We start from the raw sequence: 15,599 nt of genomic DNA on the forward strand, positions 1-15,599 counted from the left end.
CTGATCGTGGAAAATGTTAATCATACAGAAATAAAGGGAAAGGGAAAGGTTTTCCCTGTCCAGTGGTGTCTTACTTTAGGGGGCAGTGCCCATCTTTGTTTCTTAGCCAAGGGAGCCAGCATTGTCCGAAGTAATGTGGCCAGCATGACTACAGGCTGAGGCTCACAGAACACTGTTACTTTCCCACCAAAGTGGTACCTATTTATCTACTTACATTTACATATTTTTGAACTGCTAGATGGGCAAGAGCTGGGACAAATAACGAGAATTGACCCCATGATGCTTGGGTCTTGAAACCAGGCTGTCAGCTTCCCAGCTGACAAGCTCAGCATATTTAACCACTGAGCCATCATGCCTCCAATGCAGAAATACATGTAAATACATGTATATGTGTATGTGTATATATATGTATGATTATTTCTGTATGGGTACACATACAAACACACATTTAAATTTTTTATTCTAAAAGTAGCAACATTTATTCAGTTTTGTTTTCTTTTTGCAAACCTTAACAGGGCTAAGGAAGACAAAAATTGGTAGCAAATTGCAGATATTTAAACTAATAGGCCTATTTAAAAATTCAGATTCAAGCTATAATTATACATCACTACAGTAGTCATTGTGAACATTTGGCTTCTATTAAAATAGTGGTAGTTTTCATTATGAGATACATTTGATGAAGGCTGAGATACAAATGGAATAAATTTTGAAATGTTCTTCAGGACACTTGCTCTTAATCCATATCTCTTCTCCTGCTCCAGTGACTGAGGAGGACTGTTAATCCCACGTTTCAAAGACAGAAATTGAAAATATTAGCAGTGTTTTCATCTCTCTCTTTTTCCTTCTAATACCAAATTTTATTAACATGCATATCCCATTTTTACCCAGATGAATTCTTAATGCTGGGAAGAAGAAAATCATTGCTTAACATGAACTGGTATATATAATAAATAATGCACAGAGTTAGCAGCTTATCATCATAAGGAAACAGATGGCACATTTTCCTCCAGAGAATGCTGCATCTAGTATTAGAAAATGAGTTTCTGGACATGCCCGGGGTGAACAGTTCAAGCCTGAATTACAATGAGGTTTGGGACATTTTTTGTTTGTTTTTTAAAAATATAAAGATTTGATATCCTTTTCTTAGAAAATTCTGCCATTACACCATTTATCTGTTTCACTGAAGACATGAAAAGCCAAATGCAATTACTAGAAGACCCCAGAACAATCAAAAGGAGATCACACTCTGGGAATAATTGAGTTTAAAGGGACTAGCAACGCCACAGTATCATCCTCTGATTAGGGAAGAGAACAGTAGCTGATGCTAAAATTAACCTAACACGCACAGACATAAGCATCCAAAATGTACTTAATAAATAGATCAGCCATAATTTAGCACTCTTGAACCTATTAAGCGAATATTCCTGTTGGCATAAAATGATTTTAAAAAAAGATATGGAACATGATTGGTCCTATAAAGTCATTTGAAAATATGTAAATATGTATAGATAGCCAGCTTGTTGTAGTGGTTAAGGCATCAGGCTAGAAATCAAGAGTCTGTGAGTTTTAGTTTCATGTTAGGCACAAAATAACCTGTTGACCTTGGGCCAGGCATACTGTCTCAGCCCTAGAAAGGAGGCAATGGCAAACTACTAATGAATCCCTGCCAAGAAAACTGTAGGGTCATATCCAGGCAGTTGCCAATAGTCTCTAAGTTATTCAAAGGTCCAAAAAGAAAGAAAAAATCCTAAAGGATATAATGACTTTGCCCCAATCCCCTTTCCATTCTTGAGGGCATTATTTAGCCTATACTCTGTGGGTCTACAACAACCTGAATTAATCTAAGAAAAATATATTTGTTTGTTTGTTTAACACATTTTTGAAACACCCATCTCCCTCAGAGAGAGTGTGGACAGTGTGCAATAAAATGTTTATATATACATATGTACACACATATATAAACACACACACATACATATATACATATACATATACCGGTACATACACATACATACATACGTATGTATGTATGTGTGTATGTATGTGTGTGTGTGTATATATATATGTGTGTGTGTGTGTGTGTTTATATATATATAAATCAGCCACAGCATCCCTAAAAAAAAGCTTGATTTTTCCTACTCATGTTGAATTCAAGCTTCCCTGATTTTCTGCTCACTTGCAAATAGAAAGGCTCTACGTGTAACCTGCAAACTATGGTTAGACTTATTCTGAAAAGTGTTTAGTTTCAAAACTGCTACCCAACAGCAACCTTATAGAGGGTTTTTAATAGAAACATTTTTAAAATGTTACCTTTGGAGCAGGCTGGCTTTCTCCATAAAGAAAAAAAATAAATTATCTTTTCTTACTTCATCATCATAATTATTGCCATATAACAGCCCAGACTTTTGTTGTTGTTAGTCGTGAAGTCGTGTCTGACCCATCGCGACCCCATGGGCAACGTTCCTCCAGGCCTTCCTGTCCTCTACCATGCCCCAGAGTCCATTTAAGGCTCATACCGACTGCTTCAGTGACTCCATCCAGCCACCTTATTGTCTGCCGTCCCCTTCTTCTTTTGCCCTCAACCGTTCCCAGCATTAGGCTCTTCTCCAGTGAGTCCTTCTTTCTCATTAGGTGGCTAAAGTATTTTGAGTTTCATCTTCAGGATCTGGCCTTCTAAAGAGCAGTCAGGGTTGATCTCCTCTACAACTGACCGGTTTGATCGCCTTGCAGTCCAAAGGACTCGCAGGAGTCTTCTCCAGCTCTGGTAAAAAAAGACATAAAAATGTTGCACTACCTAGAGAAAGTAGAAGAGAAGAGAAAGAACTGAAATTAGCAAAATACGAAAACCTGCAAATAAAAATAGAATAACTGTAGCAAAAGAAAGTAAAGATAGTACCCATAGAAATTAACACCAGTCAACAGCGGTGTCCCACAAGACAGCGTTCTAGGACCCACACTCTTTATACTCTACATAAATGACCTTTGTGATCACCTTATAAGCAATTGCATTCTCTTCTCTGATGATGTAAAACTATACAACACCAACAATGCTACTGTCCTTCTAAGCAACCTTGATTATGTGTCTGAATGGTCAAACAATTGGCAACTTCAAATCTCGACCAACAAATGCTCTGTCCTACACGTTGGTAAAAAAAAAAATCAGTACACCAAATACAATCTGGGTGGATATAACCTCGTTGATGACCCTCACTCTGTCAAGGACCTTGGAGTATTCATATCAAATGACCTAAGTGCCAGAGCTCACTGTAACAGCATTGCCAAAAAAGCATTAAGAGTTGTAAATCTAATCTTACGAAGCTTTTCCTCCAGTAATATTGAATTTTTAACTAGGCATACAAAACCTTTGCTAGACCAATACTTGAATACAGCTCATCTGTCTGGAATCCACACTGTATATCAGACATTAATACAATTGAGCGAGTCCAGAAATATTTCATGAGAAGAGCACTACACTCCTCTGCTTGCAAAAGAATACCCTACACTACCAGGCTTGAATATTGGGCTTGGACAACTTAGAACTACACTGCCTATAGTTGGACTTAAGCGTAGTACACAAAATTATCTGCTACAGTTTTGTATCTTTTGGAGTATTCTGTAGTAGAGTTTCAACCACAATAACATAAGAGCACACAACAGATACAAACTCAATGTCATTATAGTGACCAACTATAATGCACAAATGGATTAGGTAAACTGCTCCAAACTTGATTGCAGAAAGTACAACTTCAGCAACAGAATGGTCAGTGCCTGGAATGCACTACCTGACTCTATTTAACCTTAAACTCCTTTAGCCTTAAACTATCTACTATTGACCTCACCCCATTCCTAAGAGGTCTGTAAGGGACGTGCATAAGTTCACAATTGTGCCTACCGTCCCTGTCCTATTGTCCCCATTTATTTGTACCTATTTCCTGTATTCATACTCATGTTTACTCATATACTTATTATCTTGTAAGCGATTGACAAATCAAATAAATAAATAAATAAATTAGTGCCTTGGGTGCAATCCCCAAACAACTGAAACACAACTTGAATGCTATCAGACTGATAAAATCACCATCAGTCAATTGTGAAAGGCAGGTTTAATTGGAATAGCTTACATTCTGCAATGATATATTTCACACCAACATCTGCCTATCCCAGGTTCTTGGGAAGGGCTCAATGGGTGGATAAAAATGCCACATCCAACCTAAACATCTGGATGACTGTGTGACCAACTATAATGCACAAATGGATTAGGTTGATGCTATTATTTTCTTTCTTTTTCTTTTGAATAGATTAGGGAACAAAGGATTGTTGTGACTCAGGAAACTATTATGGTTCTAGGCAGAACACACAACAGTATTTGAATTTTGTTTTTTAAAATTTCATATCGGAGAGGAAATTGTTTGAACTGGGTATGTCTAGTCTAATGAAAAGAAGGACTAAGGGAGACATGATAGCAGTGTTCCAATATCTCAGGGGCTGCCATAAAGAAGAGGAGTCAAGTTAATCTCCAAAGCAGGGCAGGACAAGAAGCAATGGGTGGAAACAATCAAGGAGAGGAGCAACTTAGAACTAAGGAGAAATTTCCTGACAGAACAATTAATCAGTGGAACAACTTGCCTCCAGAAGTTGTGAATGCTCCAACACTGGAAGTTTTTAAAAAGATGTTGGATAACCATTTGTCGGAAGTGGTGTAGGGTTTCCTGCCTAGGCAGGGGTTTGGACTAGAAGAACTCCAAAGTCCCTTCCAACTCTGTTATTCTATGAAGCAGGGCGTTTCCTACAAATAGTTGTTTCATAGACATTGAAAATGAAGGTAATCAACAGTTGGCTTCAGACTGTATGACTGTATTGTTGTTTGTATTGTGAATACAGAGTGATTCCTTTAGTGGAAGTGGTTTTTTTTAAAAACCACTAATGTGTTAGAGAATATATTATATTGTTCTATAAAAAGGGGCTACAACAAATGGTTATTGGATAATAATGGGGGAAAAGGCAATAAAACAATTAAAAACAATGAAAGCAATTACTACTGAGTATAAGTGGTGTTGAGGTAATTCCCCATTAGGAGAATGAGGGCACACAGGGAGACGTAGTGAGAGTGGTGAGGAATAACACACAACCAGCACACAGATACACTGTATAGTAAAATGTAGGTTTTTACTTCCAGTAAACGGTTAAGCAAAGTCCAACAAACGGTGCAAGTCATACACGGTTATAACAGTCAGTTTTCAGTCCAAGGATAATCCAGTAACAAAGTCCAGTATCAAAAAGAGTTCAGTAATCAGACTCACATTAATCCAAGAATAACGATGATCAGCAACAGTCAATAGGGAAAAATTCAGGAACCAAGAACATCCACCATCAGAACATCTAGCAACTAGCAACTAACAACAACAAAACAGAACAACTCAGGTTTCTGGCTTCATCTTATGGCCATTTGAGGAACCACACTCAATTACAATTTTAGCATTCCCTTAAGGAGACAGTATTAAATGTCTATCCTGGTTTATATATTTCCAATCCAACGGTTAGGTGACTTACATTCCTAACAAGTGGCATGCATTCTAGACAGAACTATCAGATGTAATGGAATACTCCCAACCTCCCTTATAGGATTTGCAAAAAATTGGATCTAAACTTGATGTATAGCATGCATACCGCTGGGTCCTCCAGATGAACCATTCCTGGCCTTCTGCCTTGTGGATTGTTAAGAATATAACTTCTTGAATTTCCAGCTGGCATGTTAGATATGCTATTTGGGAATTATAGGAAATGTAAAGCCTAAAGATCTGAAGGTGTCATTTAGGAAAGGCTGAAGTATAATGTGATACAGACTTCAGTTTGCTGCTTATTAATCTTTAGGCTTTCCTTGGTCTTCTTTGCTCTTAATTCCCAATAAAAAGAATTTGAACCTGCATCTCAATGCAGGTCATTGAGATTAAGATAGATCATAATCTCATGCAAACGTCTAACCATAATCTGGTTAGACATGCAAGCCTTAGAAAAGAATGACTCACCAAATATTAATATGTTCCTTCATTTGGATACAATGGAAGTTTATTTTTTTTAAAAAAAGCTAGATATTACTTTGTTTTACTCATTTAAAACAAATGAACGCTGAACCTTCAAAGGTTGAAACTCAAATTATTCTCAGTTGTGAGGGTATAACATTGTCCTATGGCTCTAAAAAAAAATAACCATGTTGAGCACCCAGGATCTATGAATAAAATACATGCCTTGAAAATGATTTCCTATTAGCTTGTACCTGGCAGGCATACTAGGAATCAAGAAAAGGCTGGGAGGTCCTGGCCTACAGACTAAAGGAAATTAAAAATAGATTTAAAAAATGTCCAGTATCAGTAAGGACACTGCTAAGTTTGCAGAAACATGAAATTCATTAACATTCTCTTCCAGCAATTTTATTCAAACATTTACTAAGATAGGAGTACTTCTCAGTTGAGATAATAAAAAGAAAATCTGAGACTATTCTCTTAGAAAGGCAACAACAATTTTTGAGGCCCCAGTCAATGCATCTGAAATGAAAGAAACAATAACTAATGGAAGTCGACAAAATCTCTGGTTCTGATAGTTACATTATGCAGTGGTGCAGGTCTGATCTGACATCTAGGGAATAATTCTTGTAATAATGGCACAACATACACACAATGACATGACATCCTATAATTCCCGAATTGTATGGAAGGGACTAAGCTAGAGCTATTAATAAAGATAACAGATAACAGATAATCACAGTTGGAAGGGACCTTATAGGTCATCTAGTCCACCCAGGAGACCCTACACCATTTCTGACAAATGGGAGTCCAATCTCTTCTTGAAAGTCTCAAGTGATGACGCTCTCACAGCTTCCAAGGGCAGGCTGTTCCATTGGTTGATTGTTCTCACTGTCAGAAAGTTTCTCCTTTTTTCCAGGTTAAATCTCTCCTTCTTCAGTTTCCATCCATTATTCCTTGCCTGGCCTACAGGAGCTTTAGAAAATAGCTTGACCCCTTCCTCCCTGTGGCAGCCCCTCAAATATTGGAAGACTGCTATCATGTCTCCCTTGGTCCTTCTTTTCACTAGACTAGCCATGCCCAGTTCCTGTAACCGTTCTTCATATGTTTTCGTCCCCAGTCCCCCTAATCATCCTGGTTGCTCTTCTCTGTACTTTTTCTAGAGTCTCAACATCTTTTTTTATAGTTGCTACTGCCTTCAGAAAACCTGGATATTGATCATTAATATGAATACCTCAATTTCCTCATGATGAGTGGAGTTTATCTAATTAAAGGGCATATTAGTTCTACTCACCAGTGTATTTAGAGTGGGTACTTTAAAAGAATTTGCAAAACAGACGCACAACTTCTATATTTGAGCAGATAAATATCTGATCTTCATATAGAAAGTTGACATATCAACCAGCTGTCACCCAACTGGGGACAACATCTACATTGGCTAGGGAGAAGATCCTTACAGGCCATACAGAATCTTATAGAATTGGCGAGGGATCCAGAGGGAGAGAGCAATTTGTCTATTTAAAAGATGGGAAAGTTTGGTTTATCCACCTGAATGTCTAAATTCAATGCCCTCTAATTAAATTCTATCAAGGGTTTTCTAGACCTAAAGCAGATAGGACTGATATTGATAATCCATACTGTCTCAGATCTTGTCTTTTTAAATGTTTTATTAGAAAAGCTTCAAGAATATCATTAATGTAAAGGTTAAACAACGTGAGTCTAAAATATATCCTTGCTTAGCCACTTTATGGGTGGGGATAGACTCTGTTATATCACTGAACTAATTGCCTTTAGCCAGCATAGTGTTATCACAGTCTAATTGACTAATCAAATTAAGAAGACAGTGATCAATTTTTGAATTAGTTTTTCTCAAGGAATGGAGTTAAAGCCAATTAAGGCAACAAAAAGAGTTTGATTCAAAGGTTTCTAATATTTCTCTACTAAATAATGTAATATTGTACACTGAATTGCTGTAGAATGCTTGTCTCTAAAAATCCTGCCTGTACTATAATGTTCTCAGAATACATATGGACATGCAATCAGTGACAGAGAAATCTAACATGAAGTTTACTAATTACAGAGGAAAGAATAATTGGACTGTAGTTGACAGGATCTCATCTGCCACCTTTCTTATATATTAGGAAAGTGATGAGTATTTTTTTTTAATTATCATAGAAAGGATTTTAGTGTTTGAAATTTGAAATGATATATGAATCTGATATACTACTGCTTAGTAGAATTGAGTACTGAGATTCTATATGCAGTACCATAATACAGCATATAATTGCCAAATTCTATTGCTATTCTATTCTTGTTGAAAAGCGGGAATGACATTTTTGTTTAACTAGTATGCCTTCTGAGATTTGTTACACAACTTTCCAGGTGTATGTAAATTACAGACCAATGTTAATAATTCAGACAAATGGCAAATGGATTAGTGATAACAACATTAAGGGAATACGTTGATTTTTTAATTTTTTGTAATATGGAATGCTCTTTTCTACTAGCTAAGACAGAGGTTAACTCAGTTCTTATCATGGAATGAATGAAACTCCATTAATTTGAATCTATGGATTGGATTTCCATTTCCAATAAAAATGGAAAACATGTATGATAATGTCTCATTGCCACTAAAAAAATTAATGTCAAGCATAATTCACATAAATTTAGAGTTGATAATAAATTAATCTTTGTTCTTTTTTGCCATTACATTATATTGTAATTGTACATTATTTTTAAAATAACCATTAATTTAAAGTTAACCTTTGAAGAATTACCATTTAGAGTCGCTACAGATTCTCAATAAATTATGGCAGAACTTTGGGTGAAAAACATATTATGCAAATGAATTCTGAAGTGGATACCATTTTACTAAATACCTTAGAAAAATAATTATTTTTCTTCATAGGAAAATGGAAAAGGTAACAGAATATACAAGAAAAAATAATTTGAAGAACTATAAAGAACTTGGCAGCTTTCCATTTTTAGCCCAGTAAAAGTATTGCTGAATGAATATATGCATTTGAAAGCAGACTTTCCAGATGCACATATTGAAGAATGATAAGATATATGCAGAGGTGGGCAGCTGCCAGTTCTCACCAGTTCGTGTGTACTGGTTGTTAAAATTCTGCGCAGTTCGGCGAACCGGCAAATCCCACCACTGGCTGGCCCCACCCACCCCACCCTATCTCGTCTCGCCTGCCTTGGCTGGTGGCTAGAGACACGCCCGCGCCCAGTTACTCCCTGGCTTCTTTACTCACTCACCCGCCCAAACCAAATAGGCCAGCTGATCTCTGAGCTTCACCTGCTATGGTCACTGTGGCTGCCCATGAAGGTAAAGCGCTCGGCTGAAGGGCCACCTTGGGGTGGACACGAAGAGGCTCAGCCGCCTTTTGGGCCTGGCTCTTGCCATCCTTCAGCCCGCATGCTGCCTCCTCAGCCGTCTTGGGTCAGGGAACATGCCAGGCCCTGGCTCTGGCCTTCCCTGGGGCCTTTGCCCGCATGCCGCTACTGTGAGAATGGTACAAGCCCCATGGAATAGAAGGTAAGGCTGACAGCAGGAAAGGAAGTTCCATTCTGGGATTGCTACACTCAGCTGAAGGACTGCCTCAGTAGGGGGAGACACATGGCGAGACTCGGCTGCCTTTCAGGCCCAGCTTCGGCTTCCGTGGGGCCTTCCAGGTGCAAGGCCTGAGAAAAACTGCTTCCCCCAAGGGCCGCCTGCTCACCCATCTGCTGGCCGGGTCGTGGACTGGATGCAGGACCCAAGACAGAGTGGAGGTCGAGCAGGCAGCAGCCCACAGCAGGGCCTGAAAGGCGGCTGAGACTTTCCGTGTTCCCCCTCCACCAACCTCTTTGCTGGCATGAGAATCCTCCAGCCACTGCTCCTGGATCGGTTTTGGCTGGCAAAGAGACGGCTGCTGCAAGCCTTTCACACAAAAAGCGGCACAAGAATCCTGCAGCCGCCACCTCTTTGCCAGTGTGAGAATCCTCCAGTCGCCCAGCAAAAAGTGGCACAAGAATCCTCTAGCTACCACTCCTGGCTGGGTTCCAGCCAGCAAAGAGGCAGCTGCTGCAGGTCTTTCGTGCTAGCACAAAGCGGCACGAGAAGCCTGCACTGCCATCTCTTTGCCGGCGTGAGAAGCCTGCAGCTGCAGCCGTTTTTTTTTTCAGCATGAGAAGCCTGCAGCCGCTGCTTTTTTTCAGTGCAAGAAGCCTGCAGCCGCCAGTGTTTGCCAGTGCAAGAAGCCTCCAGCTGCAAGTCTTTGCCAGTGCAAGAAGCCTCCAGCTGCTGCTGCAGGCCCTTTGCGCCGGCAAAAAACAGTGGCTGCAGGCTTCTCACGCTGAAAAAAAGTGGTGGCTGCAGGCTTCTTGCACTGAAAAAATGGTGGAAGCTGCAGGCATCTTGCATAAAAAAGACTGCCAGCGGCTGCAAGCAGTGTTTCGGGGTGGGGTCATGGGCCCAGCTGTGCCAACAAAGGCCAGAAGTAGCCACCTACCATTTCCTGCTGCAAAAACCTTTTTAAAAACCCTGACTGTTGGGCAGCGAGACACAGCAAGAGGCGTTGGAGAATCACCATTACTGTTGCTGCACAAAGGTAAGTCTAAGGCTGCAGCCACCGACGTTTCAGCTTGCCTGCACCTCCCCATCTTGCTGTGAGTGACATTGAGTTGGCCACACCCACTCATTCGCATGAAACATCCACCCCAGCCATGCCCATCCGGTCTTTAGGACAAACCATTATTTGGAGCCCACCACTGGATATATGTTCATTTCATAGATCAATGTTAAGTTAAATTGGCCTTAAATTGGGAGGTGTGATGAAACAGCCATAAATCAATAGAAAGACTCTCCACAATTCTCAATGTTACATATACATATACATATACATATACATATACATATACACATACACATACACATACACATATATACATACATACATACATACATACATACATACATACATACATACATATATATAAAACGTGTGTGTGTGTGTGTGTGTGTGTGTGTATTCATGGTTCAGTAGAAAAATAATGCTGTTAAGACTGCTTAATCGGTGCAATCAAGCACCCCCATCAAGCAGCAGCAATATTCCACGAAACTGGAAATACAATAGATTCAAATGTCACAATGGATTTTTGCTTTTCCCAGCAAATAATTAAAAATAATTAAGTTTGTCATATTTTGTGATTCCATGAACCATATAATACTTTTATTTTCCATTGGCCAAAACAACCTGCATAAGTGCTGTCATAGCACCTGCAGAGTATGACCAAATCATATTCAAAGATAATCACTGGAATACCTAGCAGGTTAGATACAGCTTTGACGGCCATATCTAGATCTGCTACAGAATTCTTAGAATCTGCTCTGTGCTAAATGTTAGATGAAGCACGTTCACCTTTTTTCTAATGACAGCATACATAAAAGCTCTCCTTTCATTACAATTACATGCTTTTAACTTTTTTAAGGCACAGTTGGGAAGTTATACCCTTCAATATTGATGCAAATCCCACACATTCCAAAATTGGCCATACTGACAGGTGTGAAAGAAACCAATATTTCTCCACAGGGAATAAACTGAAATAAAGATTTGAACCTGAAAACAGAGAAGATAGAAATATACAATATAAATTATATAAATGTATATATTAAAATTTATAAAGTCTAAAGTATTTTAAATCTCTCCTATATATATATCTGATATCAACAGAAAAGGTGAATTAAGAACATAGAATCATTAATTTAATTTATTCTGCTGTATTAAGTAAGAAGACATATATCAGAGGAAAATAGAAAGTTCAGTAATCACTTGTTTTTCTTTATAGCAAGGAAGCCAGAGATTGGAAATTCAGTTCTATTGAACAGCACAAGGATTTAAATTGTATCTTTCCTTAGTAGACTAATTATCATGCCTTATGAGGGAAGATATCTGTTAAGTTTGGAGAATAAGGAGACCAGACATCTGACCAGTGACTTCAACTCTTTAATAATAACAGGAATCAGAATGTAACAGAGCAATGCTATGGGCAGCAGTAACCCTTTTATAGGGTTAGCTGCTGCCTTATTAACCAATGAAAATGTGCAACAGGTTCAAACTACTGACCAATAGGACCAGTCCCAAAAGTGGCCAATCAGGGACTGGTTCTGGCCCAATCCCAAGTTGTTGTATAAGGACCAATCAAGTGTGCGGTTTTCAACCCTAATTTGCATTTAGGTTATTCACTTTTATTGATTCACAACACCCTCCCCTTGGGTTCCGTTTGAGGGGACCTGTAATAAAATCTCAAGATAGGCAGGCCGTTTGGTCTGCCTGGATGATTTCCGAGGCTCCACCGGGTTTTGTCTAATGTCTGGTTCCGTGGAGCGTTTGGATGACCTTTGTTAAATTCTATTTCGCTGCACGGCGATTCCGTGCTGCATTCACTGTGGTTGTCTCTGCTACTGCGTGTTTCTTCGGGTTTTGCAGTTCGTTTTCCCCGTATTAAAGTTCCCTGAAGACGTCAACTCCTCCCCACTTCACGTTCCGGTGCTTCGCTGGGCTGTAGGGCTCCCGTTGACCTGCTATTAGTTGTATCAAAGTCAATTCCCTCGATACTCCCTCCCCCTTGAGTTGGTGAACCGGGAAGTCATGGCCACTGGGTGGTAATCTCGATCGGAGCTGGTCTATGTGGCGTTTCCACACCCTCCCATCGTCTGTTAGCAGGCGGTAAGATCTAGGCCCGGTGAGGTGGGTAACGGTTGCGGGTATCCATAACGGGTTGCCGGAAAAGTTTTTGGCAAAGATTAAATCGCCTACCTTAAATTCCCGGCATTTGCTGCTGGAGCCGAAAGGTTTTTCCGGTGCGAAAGCGGGTGGAGCCGGTCAAGGTGCGATCGTATATTCCGCCCCATAAGAAGTTCAGCAGGTGTTTTTGTTGGTCACGCTGTGGGCGTGATGTGCTGCAATAAGAGAATTTGATTGATTTTCTGCGATGTTGCCAAATTCCATTTTGTGCAGGGTCTTTTTCACAAATTGTACCATGCGTTCTGCACGTCCATTTGCCGCAGGGTGCGCGGGCGAGGTTAGCGCATGGCGGATGCCCGATCAGCAAGATATTGTTCAAAGGGCAATGCAGTGAACTGTGGGCCATTGTCCGAGACCAACACGTCCGGAAACCCGTGTGTGGCAAATAGTCTGTTTAATTTATTAATAACTGAGTCAGTTGTAGTTGTGTGCATTCGATGAATCTCGAGCCAGTTAGAATAGGCGTCGACAGTAATCAGGAAAGTGTGACCTTTGGTAGGTCCCGCAAAGTCAATATGAATACGGGACCACGGTCCCTCGGCGTTTCCCATTCGGTTGGGCTTGCTTTAGGTGGGGCGTTGCTGACGTCCTGGCAACGTTGGCATGTAGTGACCCAGGCCTCGATTCTTTGTCGATTCCCGGCCACCAAGCATAGCTGCGTGCGAGTGATTTCATCCGCACAATGCCCGGATGTCCCTCATGCAATACCGCCAACACAGTCTGTTGCAATTTGCCAGGGATTACGACTCGATCGCCCCACAAGATACAGCCCTTTGGGAAAACAGTTCGGTTTGGCGGGCTTTGAAGGGCGCCCATTCAGGTGCAATTTGGTCCGTCGGCCACCCCCGTTCAACCCAGCGTAGTATGTGTTGCAGAACTGGGTCACGTTTCGTTTCAAAAGCAATGTCTCTAGCCGTCAAGGGTGGTGCCTGTAGAGCTTCAATCTGTAGTGTTGAGAGGGTTGGGGCTGGATCCACAACAGCGTCTGGGAGCGGTGTTCTGCTCAGTGCATCGGCGTGGAGAATCGATTTCCCGGGCGGTGTTGCAAGGTGTAGTTGTAGGCCGCCAAGAATTCAGACCAACGGGTCATTCTGGGGGATAATATATACGGGTTGGTTTATTACCCGCAATGATCCCCAGTAGCGGTTTATGATCAGTGATTATTGTAAACGTACGGCCATAAACATATTCGTGAAATCTTTTAACTGCAGCAACAATAGCTAAAGCTTCTTTGTCCAGCTGACTATAATTTCGTTCAGCTTTAGCTAAGGTTCGCGAAAAAACGTGATTGGGGCCTCTGCTCCGTTTGGTAACACGTGGGCCAGAATTGCCCCAACCCCAAAGGTGATGCATCACACGTGATAGTGAGTGGCAGAGTCTCGTTGTACTGCATAAGTACTGAATCAGAAGTTAGCAATTTCTTTACTTGTTGGAAGGCATGTTGTTCCCGTTGTCCCCAAACCCACGTTGCTTTTTGTCTAATAGTCTATGCAATGGTTCAGCTACTGTTGCTTTGTGGGGTAAAAACACATTATAGAAATTGATAAGTCCAAGGAACGCCTGTAGGTCTGCCTTGTTCCTTGGAGTGGGTGCCTTTTTAATTGCTCGTAATTTGTCTTCGGTGGGATGAATTCCTTGGCTGTCCAGGAGGTATCCCAAAATTCTACTTTTTTCGGTACATAATTGGCATTTATCTTTTTTTACTCTGAGGCCTGCATTTTGGAATCTTCGCAAAACCTCTCTGAGTCGTTTTTCTAGGATGTCTTTGTTAGGTGCGGCGATGAGTACATCGTCGAAATATGGGACAACACCTTTTATCCCTTGTAGTAACCTTTCCATTAAACTCTGGAAGACTCCAGGGGCAACGCTTACCCGAATTGGAGCCGGTTGCATTTAAATGCGCCCCTATGTGTTACGATCGTTTGCGCCTCGGCTGTGGTTGGGTCTACAGGCAATTGTTGATACGCCTGGGCTAGATCTAGTTTGGCGAAAACTTTCCCGCCGCCCAGGAATGGAGTAAATGTTGCACTACCGGTACTGGATAAGCACTTTGCTGCAGTGCGTGGTTTAATATGGCCCGGTAGTCTCCACAAATTCTTAGGGACCCATCAGGCTTGATAGGCGTCACTATCGGGGTTTCCCAACGGCGTGGTCGGTGGGTTCCAGTACGCCCTGCGCTATCAGCTTATCGAGTTGTTCATCGATTTTAGGCTTTAAGGCGAACACGGCACCAGCGCGCTTAAGGCGGATGGGTGCTATTTCAGGGTTCAAGTTAAACGAGATTGGGGTCCCCTTATACTTGCTCTAGTCCGTTCGCGAAAACGTCTTGGAATTCTTGCACGAGTGCTTCCTCCCAATCGACGCTTTCGGCCTTGTGGACTCCGGCTACAGTGATTCCGAGTGGCCTGAACCATTGAAGGCCTAGAAGACTAGGCCTGTCTCGATCCACGACAGTCAGTGGTAGTGCGACGGTCCGGTCCTTGAATGAGACCTGGAACCTGCGGGACCCGACGACGGGAATTGCCCTGATAGTCTTTGAGTATAACCCTTTGAGGGTTAAGGTCTTGGCGGCGAATCGTTGGAATAAGCTGTTGGGCGTTTTCCACGACACCATCGAGAGGGAAGATCCCAGTCTACCTCCATCACGCAAGGTTTGTTTTCGATGGCGACTTTACTCGGATTTTCCCGGCATCAAGGGATGTAGCGTGGCCTATGGTGATTGTTTGGTGGGTCTCTTCCCGCCTGGTTTCCTCACGCCTGGTGGAAGTGGTAGATGGCTTGTTTC

This window comes from Notechis scutatus, chromosome 5 (assembly GCF_049901735.1).
Source record: "Notechis scutatus isolate UNSWTSFEM ecotype Mainland chromosome 5, rNotScu1.2, whole genome shotgun sequence".
Lineage (NCBI taxonomy): Eukaryota > Metazoa > Chordata > Lepidosauria > Squamata > Elapidae > Notechis > Notechis scutatus.